General features: G+C 41.5%; 1 protein-coding gene across 5 annotated transcripts in view; it reads left to right on the top strand.

The window, feature by feature from the left end:
- Window positions 1-24,411, top strand: part of TSPAN4 (tetraspanin 4) — a 454,376-nt gene that overhangs the window by 138,832 nt on the left and 291,133 nt on the right. For all 5 annotated transcript variants that reach the window (XM_054068313.1, XM_054068306.1, XM_054068309.1 and 2 more), the window contains one exon: window positions 21,311-21,391. The gene's annotated coding sequence lies outside the window, so the exon portion shown is untranslated. The remainder of the gene's footprint in view (window positions 1-21,310; window positions 21,392-24,411) is intronic.

The following is a 24,411-nucleotide window of genomic DNA, read 5'->3' as shown; positions in this document are numbered from 1 at the left end:
AGGTTTTATGCCTGGTGAGACTGCCTTTCTTCACTATTACAGCTTGTGGAGCGGACAGTCTTCCTGTGGGGACAGGGACTGGGTGAAGCATAGGAACATTTTTTTTCAAATGAAAATTTAATTGAAGATATTTAGAAAAAAATAATTCTGAGAGTTAATTATTTTTTTGGCAGTTTTTAACAATGAATGACAGTGCATTTCGGATTTTGTATGCTCTTTACCTTTATGCTCTTTGTGCTGATGGGTCCTTGGTTAGCCACAGTGCTTTGTGGCTTGACAGTGGTGTGTGTCGCAGGGACCATGTGTTTCAGTTATTTAGTCTGAGCCAATTGAACAGCTGTAGTCCTCTGGCAAGATGTGTTCCCAAAATAAAAAATATAGTTCTAATTTCTTTTTATTTATTTTAAATCCTGTTTGCAAGTCAATGTTTTATACTTACCACATTCTGATTATGGAGAGTGTTAAAACTGATTTGCTTGAGGTTTACAAAACCTGAAGTATGGTGCTTTTATTTTTTTAAAGGAAAATACTTCACTGTTTTTAAATGTATTAGAATGCTTTTTGATTGTCTGTTTTATGCTGCTTTGATGTTATCAAATTTACTTCCCAGAGATGTTCAGGGGAGCACTTACACGCCAAAGCAGCTAAGTTGGTGGTGCCTCTGTTAAAACACATTTAAGAAAGGGCAAAAAACACCATACAGGCAGAGAAGGAGGGAAAAACAGAGAGGGAGAAACAACGGAGGGAGCAGCAAGGTCAGGGAAGAAGAAGGAGGAGATGATGCAACAGGTATTAATTGCAGCCTGTGGTAGACCCATACAGGGAAAGATGAGTACTCCCAAAGGAACTGCTCTCTATAGAGAAGCTACGGTGGAACAGAGGAAAGATGCGACAGGAAGGAGCAGCAGAGAGGAACTGTTACATACTGACCATGTATCTTCATCAACAACGTGGTCAGTGAGATCGAGCTCACCCTCAGCAAGTTTGCAGATGACACCAAGATAAGTGGTGCAGTTGACAGAAGGATTCCATTTGGGGGGTGCACTCAGTCCCACTGTTGATGTCTTTCTTCACCTGGTTACTTCTCCAGCATTCTAAGAGGACTTCTAATGAAAGCAGCCTGCCCCTTCAGCCTTCATCCCCATCTCTAAGCTAATGCAAAATACTTCCAACAGTGTCTGTATCTGTTAAGATTTCCTTATGGTATTCTCTCATGTATGTGGAAACTTCGTCTTTCTTGCAAAGGTCTTACGCTGAATGCAGATGGAAGACTTGTAGTCTTTTGCACTTGCAAATACTAGAAAAGAGCTTGCTGGCTTAGTTGCCATCAGAAGGGATGCATCTCAACCAGATATTTGCTAAGATGTCCTCATTTATATGGAGGAGGAGTAGAAGCCATCCTTGGCTACTTGGAGATGGCTGTTGGACTCCAAACAATATTGTTGATCTCAAGAGATCAAAACAAACTAAATAACAAGATTCTTAAAAATATATATTTTCTTAAAAGACCAAGCAAATTTATCTTGAATTTAATTTATCTTTTGGCTTTTATGCTGTGTTTGCAGGAGAGGATGGTGTAGAACGTGGTCGTGAATGCATGCAAAAATGCATTCACCTTCATAGACTTTGCTGTGTGCTGAGACAGTGACTTCTCCTTTATTCTTTCTTCACTGCTAAAATAAGCACCACCCACCTTCCCTATGATCTTGATTTTTTCTTCTCCTGCCTTTTTTTTCCTTTATTCCCTTTGGTATGTGGAGTAGAAAATGATGCTGGAGAAAACCTGAGAACAGTGTAGAAGTTGCAGAACAAGAAATGACAGAACCTGAATGTGGTGGGCACAGGTGTGTCTTAAAATGGAGGGAAAAATCTTTGTAAGTCCTATGTGGAGGAAGAAAAAAACTGAAATCATCTAATTGGGGAGTAATTTGCTTCAGGGAACAACGCTTGAATTAGCAGGCTTAGAAGTAATAGAGCTGGAGGAGCTACTCACTTCACGTCAAAGACTCTTGCAATGTTCTGCAAGTGCCAAATGCTGTGATCTGTGGTTTATTTGTGACCTGGTGGTGCTATCAAGTGTTTATATCAGTCCTGATCTCTATACTTTCTCTCACGTCTTTCAGCCATGACCCTGCTGTCAGGAGAAAGTAACCATGTACATCTTCCACATCCAAATATAGCATTGTTTTTTTTTTTTCTGCAGCGAATTATATTGATTTAGTAAGTGTGCACTCACTTAGTGTAGTCTACTAATTCTAAAAATACATTTGCTTGGCTGTCTTTGTCCTTGATGGTAATGCATTGTGCTAGGTGTTGGGGTGACCTTTGATTTTGTTTGTAAACTATAAATCAGGGCCATTGTAGGCCGATTTCTTATTTTCTGTATGTTAAGATAGGTCTTTCCTAATAATAATGTATTGATTTGTTTGGCAGGATATGCTTCTCTTAGTAGAAGCTAACTGTCTCTATAATGTAATAAATTCAGGCAGGCTTAATAGATTTCCAGGAGGAAGTGTTATTGATTACCCAGTTTTCCTGGCTAACTTGAGTTGAAGACTGCTTTTGTTGAGGATTTGAAGTGACAGACAAAGCACTGTGTGGTTTATTAATTTGTGGCAGCAGTTAATTACTTATTGTCAGAAATTATTCTGCTTTTCTTCAGTTTACATTTTGCCTAGATTTAGCTTGTATGGTTCTTAATATGCCTTTTCTACTATTTTAAGAATTCCTTTCCATTGCTGGAAATCATTTTCCTATATAGGTGGTTATACCTGGTAAATTAGACAGTTTATGAACCTTAATACTGAAAACTTTACAGAAGAGAATGTGCTCCGCAGGACTAATGGTCATCAGATTTGGTTTATGATTTTTTTTTTTTAAAGGTATTTTTAAGTATTTTTCCTGTTGGAAAAGGTGTCTTTTGAATTTCCTTCCAGCAGATTTCTATGCCACTCATCCTCTTGGCGTGGTTGACTGTGACTACAAGACATAGGAAGACCTGAATGGCTTAAAAGCTCCTTGGCAGCCAAACATTACAGGTCTGGGTGCCTGTGAGAAAAAAATGAAGATGAAATGAAATTACATCTATGAAAGTAGATAGTTGGTATGAGAACAGAAGAAAGTAGATCTCTTTAGGCTCTACATCCTCATTTTATATGCTGTGTGGCTACCTTTGTTCTTTAAGGACATAAAATTCAGGCAGCTAGTTATATAATGTAGCCTTAACATGTGTATATATAGAAATAGAATATAAGCATTTATAAGCATTACAATAAGCTTTATAAGCATTGCCCTTTCTGGAGTCCAAGCAAATAGTGTTAGTTTCCTTTATGTTTTCTGTTAGTGGCCAATGCTGTGTGGCCTTATAGAGTGTTAATAGTAAATTGCAGAAGGAGTATCGAAGCCTTTTAGTTTGACAACTTTACTTTCTTTTTATAACAAATAACAAACAAATCGAGATGTATTTTGTCAAAGTAGTCCAAGAAAGGCTAGTCAAGGATGTAGGTGGCCTTGAAGTTATTAAACTGAGGAGCAGAAGCTGCTGTGGTGAGAATGCTGACAGTCAGCCACTCTTGTGCAGTACACTGGAGGGCATGTTTGGAGGGGAACAGAAGGTCCCTCCATGCCATGCAGATGAACATGTGTTCATGACCCTTGTGAGTGACAAGACTTTGAATTGGAAATTCACTTACCAGGTATTGCGGGTGCTTTTGTAAGCCTTAAACATCTTGTGTTTGTATTCTTTCTGTGAGTATTGAGAATGAAAAAAAAAAAAAAGTACTAAGAATTGGAGCTGATTAAGAGAGAGAAGGAACATAGTTGTTTAGATAACCAAGTGTATTCAGCAAACTCATTTACTGGGGTTATTTTTCCTGTAGTCATGTTTGTACTATGAGGAAACAGTTTCTAGGGAATTCTCACCTGGGCACAGGAGCCCAGAGTTACCAGTGGCCTGAGAGCTGGGCGGAGGAGACAGTTTTTCAAAGCCAGCATTTACAATGTTCCCATACTCTTCTGGAGTGACTACTGTGCTTTGTAATGTGGCAGAAGTGGCACCTTATGAAGAACATTGTGGTCATTTCTGTGCTTGTGGTTCCCTATTTTGTTTAAATTCTAAAATTCTTTAATACTTTCAAAATAGAAATAGCTATGCAAATTGTTGAGTTGCGCTGAAACTGAAGGCCATAATACATTTTAAAACAGCTTTAGGAAGGGAACCTAAAGTCACTCAATTTGTGTAGATATTTTGCTACAGTCCTGAGTGCGGAATCCTATCACAGCAGGGCTCAGTTCAAAGTGGAATTAATCTCATCTGCCTCTAGCTGTCTAAACTTAAATCATCTAGATTAGAAAACACTTCAGTCCAGCTATTTCAAATGCCTGTTTTAGGGTGGGTAAGTCATGCTCAGATGAGGTCTCCACTGGCTGCAGGATATATAGAGAACTAGTTTGGATGCTGTGTCTGAGTTCAACCCAGGGGTAGCCCCACAGTCTGGGAGAGCTTGCAGCCTCGTGGTGTCATTTAAGGTAGCATTTGTGTGCTCTGGTTGATATGATTTCTACTTGGAACAAAAATGGGTATCTTCATTTCCCCCGAAACAGGCATGTTTTCCTGGAATGAGGTCTCCAGCTTACCAGATTTTCCTGATTCCAGTGGTGTCAACTAGGATGTCACTACCTGTCGCTGCTTCTCAGAGCTGGTGGTACACCCACAGGGATCTGAAGTGGGATCAGACTCTGTGGGAACGTGAACCTATCGGTTTATTGTAAACAATTTACAGGTTTTGGTCTGATCTGTCCTAATGTATTTTAATCAAAGCAGACCGGGCCTGAGCAATGCTTGCACAGGTGCTTCCAACAGAGAGAAGACAGCAACCACTGAACAATAACTTCAGTGACGCTATAGCGTGTAAAGGGAACGTCTCTCTGCAGTCTGAATGAAGGAGATGGGGAATCTCAGCCTGGTTTCCATTCACTGGATTGTGCTGTTCTCTAGCTTGTGTCTCATCTTAAGCCTCCAGTGGTGTTAAAACAGTTGTCTCTTAGCTGTGGATGCAAGATAGTGTTGACTTCTCTTGTTCTGCTAAACTGAGCAGGATGAACCATCAGGGAATGTGACGTACTTTGGGGGCAGGTGTAATCTGTACCAAGGGGGACTTCAGACAGGGTAACACTGAGGACTGCCTCAGATATAGTGAGCACAATCAACAAAAAGTTGGTTTTACTGGGAGATTTGTGAGAACAAGCTACAAGTTTACTATGGACATTAGCAGATGATTTCTGTGCTTGCACATGTTCCTGCAGAGTCATTTTGTTTTCTCAGGCTTTCAGTCACAGATGTGGTGAGGCTATAAACGCTCTAATCTTTCTCCTCCTTAGTTCAGAATTTTGACTTTTCACCGCTCCATTAAATCCCACATTTAACTTTATTTTGAAGAGGTTTAGTCATAGGAACAGTGTTGGGGACAGAAATGGTACATTTAGTTCTGCTGAATGGATATGGTATTAGATTGACAGTCCCTGTCAGTGTGTGATTGCAGATTAATGGAATGTGGTGTGTCATTACGGCAGTTCAATAGCACAAGTTTTGGAGCTGTGCACAAGTCCAGGCTTTCATTTCTTGCTAGAGGGGGATACTCTGACCTGTCTTGCACAATCTTCTCTGTGATCTCTTTTGGCAGAGGATAAGGATATTTACAGTCCAGGTACTTAATGACCCCAGGAATGAGATGCAAGACCAACAGTGTAATTTAAAGGGTGTGAGGAGGTGGGGAAGAACTGATACAATATGGGAATGACAGTCTCCAACAATGTGCTATAAAGAGTGAGATACGTATGAAAGGCTTTCATGTTGTGAAAATTAGCAGCCTTCTGCACAACATCTACCAACAGATATGAAAGTATAATTTCTGTCTAAAATGAATAAAGTTGCTGAACTTTATTAACCAGACTGTGAAGTCAAGGGAGGGACCATATTCATGGACTGAGAAATGAGGGCATTCCATGAATGGGTTACCGAAGTAACTTTCCCAGTTGTTGCAGAGCTGAGCCCCTGTCAGCTAGTACTTTAATACTTCATGTGTTACAGTAGTTGCGTTATGTTGAGCTGGTTGATTTGAAGGTGTTCTCACCACCTTGAGACCTTTACTGACCTAAAAAGTACTTGACACCGTGAGGAGCTCTCCTTGTGTCTGCAGAAGAAAGTAATGCTGTTTGGGAATTGAATAGATTGTAGTTTGGCCCTGGGGCAGGAGCTGAATATGGAATGAAACAGGTGTTAGAAAGGGTTTCATCACTTTAAAATGTAATACAAGTCCTTCAATATGTCGTTCCTTGTAAGACAGCCTGCCAGCGTTGCTGTGCATGTTCCAGGTACCTCCTCAAGAGCCACTTGTTGGAATCCACAACTGACAATCCTACCTGTGCAGACAGTGCAGTGTGGACTGCTGTAAGATAGAATGGGTTTTTTTCTTTGGTGGGGTAGGGATAAGGTTCCTGTGTGGTAGTGGGCAGAGGAGGTATTTATCCCTCCCTGTCTGACTGGAGTCACATGGAGGAAATGCTAACCATCCCAGAACGGAAGAAATGGCTTAGAAACATCTGTGTCAAAACCAGAACTGCTTCCTCCTTTATAGATTTCAAGGCAGTGGTTATAGTGCTGGTTAAAGGACACTGAGGAGAAGAGAGAGCCCACAGCTGGGGAGTTTCAGATGTGTATGACAGATCCTCTGGGAATTTTTCCCCATGCTATTATAAGCATGGCTTCCACCACATTTGCTTGTAATGTACCATTTGTTTATGCTTCCAATACTAGTGTAAGTATTTTACATGTCCAATTTGTTCTCCACCGTTGTAAAAGTGGAAGCTGGTAGGGCTTAGCAAGTCTTTACTCAGAGGATGCCAAGTCTGTTGTTGAAGCTACCAACTCAGAAGGGGCCGTGGGAGCTTTTAGGCAGAAGCACCATGTCTCTTAATAATCTGATGTAGGATGACATTGACTGTACTATTTGAGAGTGTTAGGGACTTGTGAAGAGCTGCATTGCTCCCATGTAAAGAACAAATATATTAGTACTATGCCCAAACCTCCGTAGCAGCCCAGGGAGAGCATCACTGAAACTGCTATTGTTTCTTATTCTCCGCAAGTAAGTGGAGGATGCAGTGGCAGAGTGAGGTAATCAGACTCTTCCTTCTCTTCCTGCTGGTTTGCATGTCTGAGTCACATCTGGGAAAATGGATCATGAGCAACCCATCGAGGCTAGATGTAATGCCACCCATCTGGGAGCAAGAGTGCAGACAACGATTCCTCCAGGGCTCAGGAATGTTCCTTTGAACCTAGCTGTGCTGGGAAGGAGGTGAGTGTCCACAGCCACTTGCCAAAGGTTACTGCTTCCCTGGTCTGTAAACAAGTTGCCTAGCTCAGGTCAGCAATTTTTGCTGTTTTGTACCAGCACTGATAATTTATATTTCCTAATTGTAAAATAGCTGGAAGGTGTGAAACTCTTCCTTTCTACAGGTAATGGGGATCTAGGAAAGAAGTGTGTTATGGCCTCAGGTTCATAATTCTCTCTCCCTTGCTCAGGGCTTGTTTGACAGCAGTGGGTGAATGAAATGTTTGTGCCTTCACAGTTTGCAGCAAAAAAGTAAATTTTTAGACGTAAATGATAATGTGGATAATACCATAAACCTACCAGCCTACTTCAAAAGAGTAGCAAGATCCTAATAACGCCTTTGCTTAAAAGGATCGAGATGCTAATTCACCCCTAGAACTGAGGAAAGTATTTATCATCAGTACTGTGCTGCCACATTTAGTAGTATGAAAATAACACAGTCATCTGTAATGCAAATGTTGATGTCTGATTAATAGAGAAAATAACATGAGCAATTAATCCATGAAGGAATAGATCATTATAAATGTAAATTAGATCATCAAAGGATAAGCCACACAGAAATAAAACTATCCCAAAACATTATTAATTATTGAAATTCCAGTAAAAAAAAGGCATCTTTAACAATAAAGTCCTTGGAAGATGTGTCATGTGATTAATCAAAATTGTGGACATGGTTGTTTTACAATCCCAAAATTGATTAGCTTCATTATAAGAATAATGGGGACATCTCTTCCACGCTAGATAGTATGCTGTTTTAGAGACAGAGCACAGCCTTAGCACTGAACTGACTCAGTTCTAATTTATGCACATCCAGTTTTTGCTATTGTATACTGTTTGCTTGGGTAAGTTCATAGATATTTCAAGCAGGAATGTAGCTTTTACTTTAATACATATTTGTAGCTGCATATGGTCTTAATCACCCCAAGATACAGTGTTGCAATAAAGACTGTCTTTCTGGTCAGGGCATACAATTTTGTGAAAAATTAGTTTTTCTTCTTGCCTCTCAGAAAAATTTTCATATGACCTTGGGCAGATCACTTTGTCTGTCTGTGCTTTGTTCTCTGCCTTAGGTTTTGAATGCTTCAGCTTAATAATGTATAACTTGAAATTATTTAAAAGGTTTTCATTTCAAGTAATGCTAGGAATCTATCCTTGTAAAATCCTGGTCACTTTTTAAAAGCCTAATTAAAGGTGTTAGTGTTTTCTAACAAAATAGGACTTACTGCTCTTTGAGTGCTTTTAATCAGTTGAGTGACTTTATAATTTTTAAGATGCACAGTATTTGAGCACTGTTTGTAACATTAAAGGCCAGGATCATAATCTCCATCATATTTCCTAATTTTATATCTTGCTATTATTAGAGACCTGCTTAGGAACTTGACAGGTTTCATGGTTTAGCCCCAGCTGGCAACTAAGTACCATGCGGCCACTTGCTCGTTCCTTCCACCTTCAGTGGGATGGGGAAGATTATCAGAAAGAAGGTAAAACTTGTGGGCTGGGATAAATGGAGTTCAATAGAACAGCAAGGGAAGAGTAAAACAATAACAATAATATTAAAAGACTATACAAAGCAAGTAATGCACAGTGCAATTGCTCCCCACCCAGAAACTGGTGCCTGGCCTATTCCCAAGCAACAATCTCCCACCCTCTCAGCCAGCTCCCCAAGTTTGTATACTGAGCGTGATGTCACATAGCATCAAATACTCTCTTGGCCAGCCTGAGTCAGCTTTCCCAACTGTGTCATCTCCCAGCTTCCTTTGCACTCCCTACCCACTCACTGGATGGCCCCTATGAGATACTGTAGAAAACTAACTCTATTCCAACAGAAGTTTTCGCCCTTTGTATTAATCCTAGACTCGATGTACTTGTGCAGTCATTAAGTGCATTTTCTATGGCATCATGGTGGTGCGCTCTGCAGAACCGTCTTATCCAACACCTTGCTGCTTGTGCGAGGCCAGTTAAAAGTCTGAGAAGTGTTGCCGCAGTGAGTATTTGAAAGAGTGTCAGAGGGAGGAAAATAATGAGAAGCATCTCTGAAGCTGGTATTGGCAAGAAGACCTATGGGCAGTCAGGGAATTAGTTTTAGTAAGGCTCCAGGAAAAACTGATGTGTGTATAGGCAGGTTGAAAAGAATGTTGAAACAGATAGAATCTAAACAACTGTCTCTTGCTGTTCAGTTTCTTCTTTATTTGAGGAAACAAGATTATTTAAGGTATTATTTTGTGAATAAACAATATCCAGGAAATACTGTATCTGTCCTTGCTTTCTTTTCTTAATATAAACAAGTCACGTGACCCCAGTCTAGGTTAGCCTCTAGGTTAGAAAGTGTCTGACAAGTTTTGCTTACTGCTCTCCTTAGATTTACATACTGTTTCGTGTGCCTGTATCTTTGTATTATCTTATGTATATGACACCTAGCAGAGAGTCCCAAGTCCTGTTTGTGTTAGGAAGTCACGTGGTCACCTCTCTTGAGCTTCACTTTTCTTTTGGTTTGGCACGCTACATTTCAGTTCAGTTTTGCTACAGTTTTTTCCCCGTGCTTTGAGGACAGCAAGGTTGATACCTCTGTAAAAGATGGGTTTCCTCAGAACCTCTCAGCTGTTAGCACTGAGTGTTGACTGGTTACAGGAATAGGCTTCTCAACCATGGCTTGAAGTTGTTCTCCAAAAAATTTGACTTCTCTGAGCAACAGTCAGTAGTTTTTATTGCTCCTGAATATTATTTTCAGTCCTGGCAGACTTACCTTTTGCAAATAGCACTGGAGTGCTGGTGCTTGTGGTGCAAATTTCTGTAGCTGAGAAGGCCACCTGATGGTAAATGTTTCTGCTTCTTCATTGAGTCAAATGGCTTTGAGGCATTTCTTACAGGAACTTAGTTAAAATATTGTATTAGGTACTTTTGTGCTTTTGAGGCTCCAACAGCTTGATTTAAATGTTGCAGAACACATACAGAAAACCCAGGAAATGAGAAACAAATACCTGCCAGGAAAGAAACACTTTTACATCTTTTACTGTCATTATCTCTTAAAAACCCAGCCCTTCTGACCTGATTCCTATGTACAGCACTCCTGTATGGTAAAAAACTTGGCTTTGACTAACCTTTCATTTTGTGCTCCAGAGCCTTTGGTGGTACCAGCAAGTCATTTCTATTACTATAAGCATCCTAATTTAAATAGCAGCCTTTTTGGCTTGCAATGGAGAGTGTCCCACTTGATCCACTTCAGCCTAGGGAAGGATAAGTGCAGTGCCTTATCCTAAGGACCTGCGAAAATAGACAGAAATGGTAGAAATGTATTTTGCAGAGTCGCCTTAGGACTGTAGAGAAAACCCTGGAGGAGGAAAGCCAGCTGAGAAAATATTAATGTTGGTAAATGGTACTAAAAGCTGGCAGACGGGGACAGATATGTGAATGCAAGATATATAAGGCTGTAGACTGAGGGAGCAAACTGTGAACACAATTAATGCCAATGGCATGAGGAATGAAATGAGAAAGGTTGCACTCAGTAGGTTCCCTTGGCTCCTCAGAAATTTCAAAGTGCCTGCCTTTCCTTTTTCATGATCCTGTAAAATGCAACATTGGGACTGTTAGAAGATGTGCTGGTGAAAGGGATAGGAAGCAAGAGAAGAAATTTCTCCATTCTGGCCTTCATTTCCCAGGTCTTCAATCACTTATTAGTCAATTAACTAGAGGTCAGATATATCTGTAATTTTTTAAAGTGTTACGACTCTTATGCTTTTGATATTTCTGTAATTTTAGTAGGAATGTAAAGATATTGCTGTTTAAAGCAAACACTTGAAGGCCAGCCAATGCCTATAAATCATTTTAATCATTGGGAAGAGGGGAAAACAAAGGGGAGGCAGCCTCTTGGTGTTCCTACTGTGGGTTACTTGGCTTAAGCCTGGAGGGCTAGTGACTTGTACTTCTGATGTTCCTTACCACGATTCTTATCCTCTCCCCATTATCTAATGCTTCCACAGTCTGGGAACTCCACCAGTATTGTTATCAGACCATGGACCCTTGGGGACTGAGACTTTTTGAGCTTTGTACTCAGCACATGTGCAATGCAAAATGACTGAATGCTCCCAGAAAGCAAACGCTAAGGGCTAATGAGAAGTTACCAGTGAGGTGTGAGGAGTTGATTTGCAAAGCAAGTAGTATGAATTAGTTTTTAAACTTTGTCAGTCCCTTGCCACTTCATTCTTAGCTGATATGCAGCCCTCTAAAAATGAGGCTTGGGCTCATTTTCATGGATTTCTTGTCACCCAACAGGCCCACTGAAGCTCTGTATGTTGTATGCTGTGATCATCCTTGAAGGAGGGTGGTGAGAGCACCAGCATCACAAGGAGCTTTGTTCTGCTTGTAAGTTGGCAAAGATTCTGTCTTGTGATTTGGTTATCAATTCGTGGGGATCTATTTTTGATGAATAAAAAATACTCTTGATCTCTAAGAGTAGCCATTCTACTTCCTGGCAATCTGAATTCCAGCCAGATTAGGTCTCAGCTTTTCATCCTCTCCTCTTTTGAGGTAGCTGTTTTTCAAGAGGGTGATATTTAAATGATATCTGCCTACACAAACCTCCTAGGCATGGTTATCTACATAGGGTAGGAGAAATTTCTTTTTAAATGCATTAATGAAAGTAATTCCCTAACAAAATTCATTAACTTCAGTGAACTGTCTTTAGTGTCTGTGTAGATAAGACCTTGTTATCTGCAGGATTTCTCAGTGAGTGATTCCCAGGCCAACATGAACGAACATTCGCCTTTCAGTGACCTGCTACATCAGTTCCATATGGATGCTTTTATCTCTTTCATGCCCACTGGAGACTCCTTATTCCCTGAGTACTCTCTGTTTCTGGTTGCCCTGAGGCACTGAGCTCTGACAACTTTTGGTGCTGTATGGGCTGTGACGTACCTCTGTACTCCTCCTTGCCCACTGAAATTAAGGGATTTTGTAGCCCCTCTTCATGGGAAACTGTGCGACAGGTGTTTACACGTCCCTGGCTCTCATACCTGTACTCCGAAGGCTCTCTACACCTCCAGGTCTGGAACTCAGGCTTCCTCCTAAGCTGGCAGTGCACCATCTCAACTCACCATCTAGTTACAAGCAATAGCACCTCAGGCTGACCTCTCCCTCTTTATTAGGGAGATGGTCTAGGTCCTCTTCAGTGGTGTCTGGTGATTGACTCATGCCATCTGATTGTCCTTGGCTGTCCAGGAGAAGCCAGTGGGGAGTGTGTGTGTGTACAGGCAAGAGAACACAGAGAACACGCTGTCATGGGAGCAGCTGAGCTGCTTCTCCAGGAAGAGCTGCTTGCCACTGGCCAGATGATTTTGTGAGAAGGGCAGAAAGCGAGGAGTCAGGGACCAGAAACACTGCAGTACAAGCTTGAGTTAGTCACTTGGGTCCACACTGATGCTATGAAGTTTTAGGTGAGTATCTGAAGCGTCTTAAGTTCAAAGCTTAGATTGAGAACCATAGAACGTCCTTAGTTGGAAGAGACTCATGAGGATCATCGAGTCCAACTCCTATCCCTGCATAGCGCAACTCCAACATTCATACCATGTGTCTGAGGTCGTTGTCGAAATGCTTCTTGAATATTGTCATGCTTGACTACTTCTGTGGGAAGCCTTTTTGAGTGCTCCACACTACCCACTGTGTGAAGAACCTTTTCCTAGTATTCAGCCTAAACCTCCCCTGGCACATCTTCCTGCCGTTCCCTCAGATCATGTCATTGGGCACTAGAGAGAAGAGATCGGGTCCTGCTGCTCCTCCTCTCCTTGTGGGGAAGCAGTAAAGTGTAATGAGGTCTCCCCTCCGTCTCCTCTCCTCCAGCCTGAACAGACCAAGTGAGTTTAGCTGCTTCTCATACAGCTTCCCCTTTAGACTCTTTACCAACTTTGTGGCCCTCGCCTGTACACTCTCCAGTAACTTTACATCCTTTTTATACTGTAGTACCCAAACTTGCACACAATACTCGAGGTGCACTGGGGCTGCTACAGTCCCTCAATTGACTAGCAGTGTTGTGCTTGATGCACCTGAGGACAGCTTAGGCTACCCTTCTTCCTTCTGTCTTTTGTGTATGCTATTGAGTTTTGTACCTGTTAGGGTAAGCCCTGTCTCCGAGTGTATGTGCATGTGTGGGAGTAGTCACTGCTCGCCAAAGCAGGAATCTCATCTTGTCCAGCATCAGTATATCATCCTGCCCATATCAGTGGTAGTCATCGTATTAATTCTATTGATATTCTATTAATTTTATTGATTTTTCTGCTGGTTACACCAATTGAATGTGAAGGCAGCTGTTTCAAAGCTGTATGTGTCACCCTTCTCAATTTCACTCCACTGACACCACAGCTTTCTGAAAATGAGAGTCTTGTGCTGTCTAGAAACTTTATGATGAGATGCTGTGCAATTCAGCAGGTAGTAGGCCTGTGTGTCACCTGAAGTGTTTCTACAAGGGTATATGGGTGAACAGCAGTTTATACTGATTAAATAATTCCTTACATTAAGATGAACGTAATTAATGCTTCTTAGATAATAGAGAAAGGCAAGTTGATAATTTAACCATTGTGGGTTTGAGGCAGAGTTTTCAGTGATTTACTTTGTGGCAAAGAAGAAAGCACTGGGAAATACTGCCACCGAACAACTCAAATTAAAAGGAATCAGCTGGCAGTATGCATGGCTGCATATTAGGATTGTGTTGAAAGCTTTTATACTTCTGCAAAGTTGTATGGAAGATTATAGTTAGAGCTGGGAGGGAGTGTTTTTTAATCTCAAGAAGCTTTTAAGACTTAGAAAACTTGAATGTACTTACAAGATTGTGTCATTGCCCAAAGCACCCCAGCAGTCCACAGCCTCTTGTCTACTCCCTCTAAGAGTTTTAACTGCCTGGCATCAAGGCCAGCTCTGATTCAGGGCACATTCAAGCCCAGGTTCTGTGATGCTTGGCTCCAAGCTCCAAAGCGTGTGCTGCTTTGCAAGGTGCAGGTGGCAGGGAACCAAGCAGCGCAGGCAGAGTAGTGCGTTGACCACCAGTCTGGCGAGTCCTACTGTACCTGAGCAAGAGGAGCAGGCAAGTCCAGTGGTGGTAACCAGGGCTGGCCATGAGTGTGCTGATCTAATGCATAAACATGAGGCAGGTCTAAGGCCATGCTAGGATGCTGTAGTGAGAATCAATAAGGTAGCAGGACAGGCACAAGCTTGTCTGAACTCAGGCAATGTCCAAGGGGTGAGCTTAAGTGCAGCTCTGTAGCAAAGGGGTAAGGACCCTGCTGGAGGTAACTCACAGAACTTTCCCATGCTTAACTGTTTCACAGCAGTCTAGTCTCAGCTTATGATTGTGTTGTTCTAGGGGTGGGTTTGAGCAAGGATAGCCAGACCCTCAGGAGAAAGAGAAGAGGTTGCAGAGCATATTCTGCAGTTTAAACAAACAAACAAACAAACGAATAAATACATACATAAATACGTACATACCTGCCACCCCACCAAAAAAAAAAACAACAAACCCCAACTCCACCCCTGAAACTTATAAGATTTTCACACACAGAAAAAGAGCACTACAGTCTTTTCCTTAAATGTTGCCAGTGACAGGCTGCTCATGTCACTATCTGGGTCTGGAATAACTGCATTCAAGAGTTTGCTCGTACTCCTTGCATGTCTTGGCTTGAACCTGTCTTCTACTCCCAAAATGAATATCTCAATTAATATCTCACCAGGCCTTTGGCTCTTCTTGCCAGGGATTGTTTTTTTCCTATTCCTTTTTTTTTTCACACTTGAAATTCCAGCCTGAAGCTGGAAAAACTTTATGAAATCCAGGCAAATAAAAAAAATGCGTTTGTCTCTGGTGTGGTACTACAATGCCAGTGAAAAATCTGCATTCAACTATAGGTTGAAATTTTATGTGTTTTAAATGCTTGTACCTATTCACAGAGCAAAGAAAGCCTAGTTGAAGCAGGCATTTCATATAGGCAATGTTGCTGAGCAGAGGCCAGCTAGAAGAGTGTGCCCCAGACACAAGCAAAAAGCGTCAAAACTCCTTCATTTCTTAGTGGCTTGTGTCTGAAAAATTCCCTGAAAGCTCCTGTTGCCAGCAGTGGTGTTGGGTACTGTGGGACTGATGCTTGGTTAATTCCTGGAACTTTTGTCCTTGCCACTGCTGTCATTGCGGATGAATCACAATAGTTTAGTTGTCAATGGAAGCTGGAGAGGAGGGCAAGAGGAGTCCTTCGCTAATTTTCTTCTTGTTCTCACCTGTGTATCTGTCCCTGCTCTCAGAGGTCTGAAATCATGGGCTGGAGGGTAGGATTTACCTGCCTTGTCTTGTTATTTTAAACGTCCTCTAAGTATCAGCTAAGATCAAAACTCATTGAATGTTCTTTAGATAAATGGATTGCTCTTTGCAAGCAAAAGCAAAAGATGAATTGTCTTGACATTTTATAATCTTTCTGTTTTCACATGTTGAAGCTTAATGTATTGTAAAAGGCCCCTGTAATTTTTCTGATGTCTGCTGGGTCTCTGTGAATGGAAGTAACATCCTCACTTCCTTGCAGTCCCATTTCTGTATCTGGTCCTGCAACCTACAGGAACCTGATGTAAGCTTTTTCCTCAGGACTGTGCTGGCTTCTGGATGATTTAGGCATACTTATTACTAAATTATGTCTGATGAGGAAATACGAAAAGATCAAATATGGCTTTATACTCTGGAATACCTCACCTATATGAGTTGCTTGAGGGTGGAGCTGTCTTCTTGTCCATCAGTCTTGTCCTATGCTCCATGGTACTGCATCTCTGTTTGAGCTACTTATGTAATGAGTCTTCCAGCCTCAGCTCCAATCTTCTTTACTTGTGGACAATCTGTATATGGCATCAACACAAAAAAATTCTGTGCCAAGGTAATATGCAGTGAAAATGTATTTAGATGGCTATGCTGGATTTCAGAGCTCACGAAGCTCATGATTTCTGACTTTTCAGTAGACTGCAGGATTCTGGTACCATGCAGCCCATCAGGAGTAGATGCATGTCTGTCAAGGGAAAGAAAAGAAAATTCAGTCCCTTTCTCTTTTTGCTCTGGTGCTCCAGGAGATGCAGAGAAGAGAAATGTGATCCCTGAGGATCTCTGCAGATAGTGAGATGAGAATATATAGAGAAGGCAAAAATCAGCTACAGGATGCCATACCTTGAGGAATTCCAAATTTAATTGACTTTTGATAGCTCCAGCTTTAAGCTGTCTTTTGGTAGTAAGCCTTACAGAGGATGCTGTCTTCAGGCAGTAAATAGCACCATGTGGGCTCTTCTAAGAACACAGGGTGGGGGTGGGTGGTGTGTTGTCAATGAGCAATCAAGTTCTTATACCAAAATGACTTTTTTGATAGTCACTTTTTCCACAGAAATGTCAGAATTAATGATTCTTTATTGATGGTAGAAGCATTTTGTCAATCGTTCCCCCCTTGAAATGAAAATAATACAATTAATAATGCTGAAAGGAAGTGTTTGACAAAGGACTGGAAGGTACACCCATTTTGAACCCTTGCAAAAAATACCAGTATTTTTTTTTTATATTGTTTTCTGTTAAGTCTTTGTTTGGTATGGAGTCTCTCACATCAGGGGAGATGAGGTAATGACTATCTGGGCTTTGTGTTAGAAGTGTTTGTGTGTTTGAGACTGGTGGTGATGGTACATAATCCTTGTTGCTTAAAGACCGCTCCCAGGTGGGAGCTACCTGCCAAATGCTGCTAGGGAGAGCTTCTCTCCAGCTGCAAGGGCAAGGACTGTGGCTCAAGTTTCTGATGTTCAGCTATTTCATAATTCAGGTTTGGAGTGTGTTTGACTTTTCAGTTGTCTGGCTCCCCTCAGACCTCTTCTTCATCCCTAATTTTGGCCAAGGCTGAACCTTGGGTAGCAGGGCAGGGAGGCCTTGAGTTAGAGATGTCATCCCTCCCAGGAGAGAAAGTGCCCTGCTAGTTGCCTTAAGGGCACAATGGAAATGTCATTTGTTTAGTCTGATTGGTTTAACGTTGGCCGTACTGCCACTGCCTTTCAGATTTCTGGTTTGCATTTGTGATACTTTTTCCTTCCCACTGCAAACTGATCTTGCTTCATCAGTTGGAGTGGCTGCTGAAAAGCAATAAATTCTTTCTTTGTACCAGACTTTTGAAGAAATTATTTATGATTCTAAGATGACTGGATGTGTTTCAGTGTCAGCACTGGAGGGTATGCATGCTGTTGAGACTCTCATAAATGATATTGAGACTCTCATAAAAAAAATCAGTTAAGGATATTGTTTAATAGTATTAAAAGAAGTATTGAATGCAATAGTATTTAATAAAACCTTTAAATTAATTTATGAAAACATTTTCAGCATTTTCTTCCTTCTAGGACAGGCAGAATTTTAACAAAGAGCAAGCGAAGGAAGGGGACAAACATTTTTTTTGACCTCTCATCTTGTATCTCTTGCTTTAACTGGGACTAGTTAGGCTGAATACATAATCATAATCTGAGAGGCTTAATTTTTGTTGGAGGGAACTTCTATCACAGGAGTTTGAAAAGTCACAGTGTGGTTGATGTCAAGTAAGCCTGACATTTTTTGGGCTTAGAGCTTGTTATCTGCAGTAATGTGAGTTAACCTCAGTGAATAATCAACAGCCATAGTAATGGGCTAACGAAGCAACAAAGAGATCTTGGGTTTTTATGCTTTGAAAGTTAAATGAAAAAGTTTGAAGAACTACTTTGCGGTCGATATTTTGTTGAGGCCAGTATGGTTTTAAAAGTTTTGTGTGAAATTGATGTTGCTATTCCTTATTAGTCTCATTCTGGCAGACATGAAAAAATCAGTTCATGAAACAAAAAGATTAAAAACTCTGAAAAAAAGAGGAAGCTATTTTAGTAATGTTATCTCTATAGCTATGTCTCATTAGGTGTGCAGTAGAGGTGCTCCTCTGCTTCAGGCAAAAGCCTTAGGTTTACTTCTGGGCTATGTGCCTCGTCAGTTGTGTCTTTGTGTCTAGATCTCCGTGCTAAAATGTGAAAGGATTTACAGCAGAGGAGCTGAAATTGTGGTGGTCACTAAGAATACAAGTCCAGCAAATTCTGTGTCTAAGAATATAAGTTAAGCTGGATAAGTGGTACATAAGACACACAAGCATTTTTTTGTGTTGGAAACAAGGCAGAAGTTTGCCTTGTTTCTAGAAACAGTTCCTCCAATTTTAATTTTACTGATTTTTTTTCTTGATTTTGCTGCTTTTTCTGCTTTTGCTGTTTGAAACTGGAACAAACATGGAATTTTTTTGTTTTCCTAATAAGCTGGAAATGAAAAGGAAGACACATTTGTTCCAATGAGGTCTTTTTAATATGTAGAGAGTTCTCTCAAGATTTCTTCCTGTTCATGCCTCACTTCTATAAAAACCTATCACGAGGGCTGCTGGGAAATAGTTTGGATGCATTTTTCCAGTTGTAAATAATCTATTCCTGAACTATTGGTGCACTTTGGATTGAAGACATTATGGGGGGAAGCAGATTTTGTATCTTGCGTGGCACTTTAAGCTCTGTAGCTGATGCAGTAATGCTCTTTTAAGTAGCAGAGGTGTTCAAAAGTGGGTAAAGACACATCAGTGCAATCAGTGGTTTATAGTCTTTCCCTTATATGATTAGTTCGTAGTTGAAAGCTCTTCTGTATTTCAATTGCTTAATTTGTGCAATAGATTTGAGGTTTTTTTCCTTCTCAGTACTTCTCCTGAACTGAGATTGCACTTAAATGGGAAGGAAAGACCCTGTTTCTTCTGTCAATTTCATTTATTCAGTAATTAGAACACACAGATTAATTTTTTTTTTGTTTTAAATAAAATTCATGAAGTAGAAGATGGGAGTGCTGAACATCCATGCAGGTTTTTGTAGAGTCTGTCTGGTTGAATAAAACACATCCTCTGGTGCTATCCTCTTCACTTGAAACAAGTGTTTCAAGTTCATCCTTTCAAATGACTTTGAACTGAAGACAAGGAAAGCCTACTGGGAAAATAAGCATCAAAGGTCTTGTAGGCCTTTTGAAAGAGTTAAATGACTCTCTGATCTCACTGATTTTAGTCAGGCTTTTAGGTCTTTAAGCAGCTTGTCTTTGAGGATTAGTCTGAACTCTTTAATTGTCTGTTCCTGTTGGTTTCTATCACTTGAAATGATAATCCTGCCTTAAACAATAACTATTGCAATCATTGCATTGGCATAAAACCTGTTGTTATTCTGCTTATAACATTCTCTACTTAAAAGCTTTCTCTTCAAAGCCTTTCAGCCAGTCGGTAATTGGGATGATGGGGGGTGAGGAGCATGGGCAAAGCTGAACAGAGCCATAGCACTTGATAAATTGCTTGTTCTTAAGTTCTCTGGGTTCTTGGAGAAGGGAAGTGTCACCAAGCCACCTTTTTACTAAAACCTGCTGGCAGCAATCTGGCAGTGCTGATTCCCAGGCAGTTTTGTAGAACAGGATCTAACTTCTGCACCTGCTGAATGCCCTGTAGGCTTTGAGAAGACTTCTTGTGTAGTTTAGAAGCAGCATGCATTTGTATGTGAGTCTTATTGTGACAGAGGTGAAGGGCCATGAAGGTGACTAATGGACTGGAGCATCTCTCATATACAGAAAGGCTGAGACAGCTGAGACTACTGAGCTTTCAGAAGAGAAGTCTAGGGGAGGGTCTTGCCAATGTGTATAAATAACTGAAGGGAGAGTGCAGAGAAGATTAGAGCTAGGCTTTTTTTGGTGGTGCCTAGTGAAAGGGCAAGAGGCAATGGGCACAGGTTGGACAGAGAGGTTATGGAGTCTCCATCCATGGACAAGTTTAAAAGCTGTCTTGACGTGATCCTAGGCAACTGGCTTGAACAGGGTGGATGGACCAGGTGAACTCCAGAGGTCCCTTCCAGCCTCAACCAGTTTGTGATTTATGAAGCTAAGTTTTAGTACAGAGCATCATGATGTGGGCAATGACCTGACCTGGGATGGAGGTTTAGTTTTCCTGCTGTCATGTGTCCTCCTGTGCTATGTGCAGTCATCTCATTCTTTTGTACAGAATGGTCCCGCTAATGACATGTTTTGCCATGTTATTGATTTCTTTTTTCTTTTTTATTATTTTTAATTTATTAAGAATCTCCAATTTCTGTATGTATGAGATTTTTCACGACATCTCACTTACAGGCAAACAGATAATAAAAAATTAGTCTTTGTGGTTATAGAGAAGAAAGATCAAAAGCATAACTTCCTAAAAAAGCCAAAGTGTTAGGTAATAAAGAGGTTTTCGTGCTCAGTGTTTTGTGAAAATATTTTGATTTGAGGAAGGCAATTTCTTGTTTTTCTTTAGATTAACTTGGCAGTGTTAGTTTCTTGCATTTTCTGTTCTTCAGCGAACATTTTCCCCCCAAAGCAAAGGATTTGTATGTTACATATTCAGGTTGTGAAGAATTTATGTATGCATCTTTTCTGAGTCTCAAGTTTATGAAGTGCTCATATTTGATTCGGTGTTTAATGTGATTTAGATTATGCAAAGAAGCTGATAATGCCTAAGTAGAAACATACTGTTTGGGATGTTCAGAAGTGCCCATAGGAGAAAGGAGCTTAAGCCCTATTTATGCTGAAGAGCTTGATCCCAACAGTTTGAGAATGCAATATCTTCCCTGTGCTCTGCTACTGCTGCCGTTGGTGGGCGTTGTCAGTCTTACGACTTCATGAGCCAAGCTATGGGTTTCATGCACCATCCCTTTACAGTCATGCTGATGAAAACTCATACCTTGCCTTGTTCTTCTCTATTAGGTTTGAACCCAGTGATTTTAGTCCAGTTAATGAGAGGGGTTTTTTTTTCCCCTTCCCAGAAGACATGGTTAGAGAGAGTTGTTTTCCTTGTATTTTGCAAAAGACGTGGCTTCTGACACACAGTCTCCTTTTTTTGCAGGTCCCTGGTTTGCTGGTTGCAGAGAGGACACCTTGTCAACTAGGATTACATCACTACTCTGAGCTCCCATTCCTTCATCAGGTAAGTGAATGGCAGTGATCAATTTATTGATCTAAAATAAAGTTCTGAGTAAATAATTGCATTTGAATTTAAGGCCTCAATGAATGTTTTTTTCAAGAGCAGAAAAGGCAATCTGCAGAATATGTTACAATTTGTATAACAGATCAGGCTGGTAGTGGAGATGTTGCTTCTTGCTGATGTGGATTGTGTTTTCTTGTTTCCCTCAGAGTGGAGTAGCCTGGAAAGACATTGTGCTAAGCCCTTTGGGTAAGAGGACTGAAGTGAACATTGAATTATCAACTCTGGATCCTCTTTTTTTCTTAGCGTTACTGGCAAACTGACCTAACTGCAAATGATATGAATACTATTTACCTGAATACAGAGAGCAACTGTGTTCTTTCCAAGGCATTTAATTTTTTTTCCATTTATGATGAAGGCTTCTATACTATAAGATATCACTGCTTAAGTAAAAATAATAATTATAAAAGCAATCTTGTCTAGATTTCATGTGTGAAATCTGTCCATTGAGACGAGGTGATGGAGTTGCCCTTGATGTGAGGGAGCAACTGGAATGTATGGACCTCTGCCTAGGGTTGGATGAGGAATGAGTTGAGAGCTTATGGGTAAGAATTAAAGGGCAGGCTAATGTGGGGGACGTTGTGGGTGTTTACTACAGGCCACCTAATCAGGCAAAGGAAGTCAGTGAGTTCTTCTGCAGGCAGCTGGAAGTAGCATCATGATCACAGACCCTTGTGCTCATGAGGGACTTCAACAAGCCAGATATTTGCTAAAAAGACAGCATTTATGAAAACTTCTTCACACAGGGAATGGAGAAGCTGAAAAGGAGTGCTGCTGGACCTTGTACTAACAAAGAAATGTCTGGGGATGTGAAAGCTGGAGGTAGCCTTGGCTGCAGCGACCATAAGATGGTAGAATTCAGGATCCTGCATGGGAGAAGCAGGGCAATAAGCAGAATTACAACCCTAGACTTCAGGATAGCTAACTTTGGCATCTTCAAAGACTTAGTTGGAGGAGTCCCATGGGTCAGGACTGTAGAGGATAGGAGGGTCCAAGACTGCTGGGCAATATTCAAGAATTTCTTCCTCTAGCTTCAAGACCAACGCTTCCCTAGGATTTAGAAACTGAGCAAAGGAAGCAGGAGACTTGCATGGATGAGCCAGGAGCTTCTGAAAGACTCAAATGAAAGAAGGAAGTTTACTGAGTGTGGAAAAAGGGGCTGGCCACTTGGGAGGAATACAAGAGCAATGTTAGAGTGTGCAGGGATGCAATGAGGATGGCTAAAGTCTATTTGAAATTAAATCTGTCAAGGTGCATCACATGCAACAAGAAGGACCTCTTCAAATAAACCGGCAGCAAAAGGAAGACTAGGGAAAATGTGAGCCCACTGCTGAATGAGGTGAGTGCTGTGGTAAAGGAAGATACAGAGAAGGCGGAGCTACTGAATGCCTTCTTTGCTTCAGTCTTTATTGCTAAGGCCAGCCCTCAGGAATTCCAGACCCTGAAGGAAAGAGAAAAACCTGGGAGAAAGGAAGCCTGTCCTTTGGTCAAGGAGGATCTGGTTAGAGATCATTTAGACAAACTGGACACCCACAAATCCATGGGCCCTGATGGGATGCAGCTAAAAGTGCTGTGAGTGTCAGATGTTATTGCTAAGCTGCTCTCCATCATCTTTGAAAGATCATGGTGAACAGGAGAGGTGAACAGCCAATGCCACTCCAGTGTTAAAAAAGGGTAAGAAGGAGAACCCAGGAAAGTATAGGCCAGTCAGCTGCAATTCCATCCCTGGAAAGCTGATAGAACAGCTCATCCTGGATGTTATGTCTAAGCATCTGGAGGAAAAGAAGGATATTGAGTGGTCAGCTTGGATTCAGCAAAGGGAAATCGTGGTTGACCAATCCCATAACCTTCCTACATGTGGGTTGGGGCAATCCTCAGTTTCAGTACAGGATGGGGGGTGATGTGATTGAGAGCAGCCCTATGGAAAAAGACTTGGGGGTGCTGATTGATGAGAAGCTCAACATGAGCCGGCAATGTGCGCTCGCAACCCAGAAGGCCAACCGTATCCTGGTCTGTGTCAAAAGAAGCTTAGCCAGCAGGTTGAGGGAGGTGATTTTGCCCCTCTAATTGTCTCTTGTGAGACCTAATCTGGAATACTGTGTCCAGTTCTGGAATCCTCAATGTAAGAAGGATATGGAGATGTTGGAACCAGTCCAGAGGAGGGCCACAAAGATGATCAGAGGACTGGAGCACCTCCCATACAAGGACAGGCTGAGACAGTTGGGGTTGTTCGGTCTGAAGAAACGAAGGGTCTGAGAAGACCTTACAGTGACCTTCCAGTACCTGAAGGGGGCCTACAAGAAAGCTGGAGAGGGACTGTTTACAAAGGCTTGTAGTGATAGTACTAGGGGCAATGGGTATAAACTGGAGAGGAGCAGATTTAGACTGGACATAAGGAAGAATTTCTCCATAATGAGAGTGGTGAGGCACCGGAACAGGTTGTGCAAGGAAGCTGTGGATGCCCCATCCCTGGAGGTGTTCAAGGCCAGGTTGGATGGGGCCTTGGGCAGCCTGATCTAATGGGAGGCGTACCTGCCCATGGCAGGGTGGTTGGAACTAGGTGATCTTTAAGGTCCCTTCCAACCCAAACTATCCTGTGATTCTATGATAGCATAACTGGCTGGGTAGATGAGGGAAGAGCAGTGAATTTTGTCTGCCTCAACTTCCACAAGGCTTTTGACACTGTCTCCTGTAACATCCTTGTAGGTAAGCTTAGGAGGTGTGGGTTAGATGAGTGGACAGTGAGGTGGATTGAGAACTGGATGGATGGCAGAGCTCAGGCGGTTGTGATCAGCAGCACAGAGCCTAGTTGGAAGCTTATGGTCAGGGGTTTTCCTCAGGGGTCAGTACTGGTGTACTGGCCCAGTCTTGTTCAACAGATTCATCAGTGACTTGGATGAAAGGACAGAGTGCATCCTCAGCAAGTTTGCTGATGGCACAGAACTGGGTGGAGTGTCTGATAC

The sequence above is a fragment of the Cuculus canorus genome, chromosome 5, assembly GCF_017976375.1.
Source record: "Cuculus canorus isolate bCucCan1 chromosome 5, bCucCan1.pri, whole genome shotgun sequence".
Lineage (NCBI taxonomy): Eukaryota > Metazoa > Chordata > Aves > Cuculiformes > Cuculidae > Cuculus > Cuculus canorus.
Note: the sequence above shows the minus strand (reverse complement) of the source record. Positions and strands in the feature narration are given on the sequence as shown.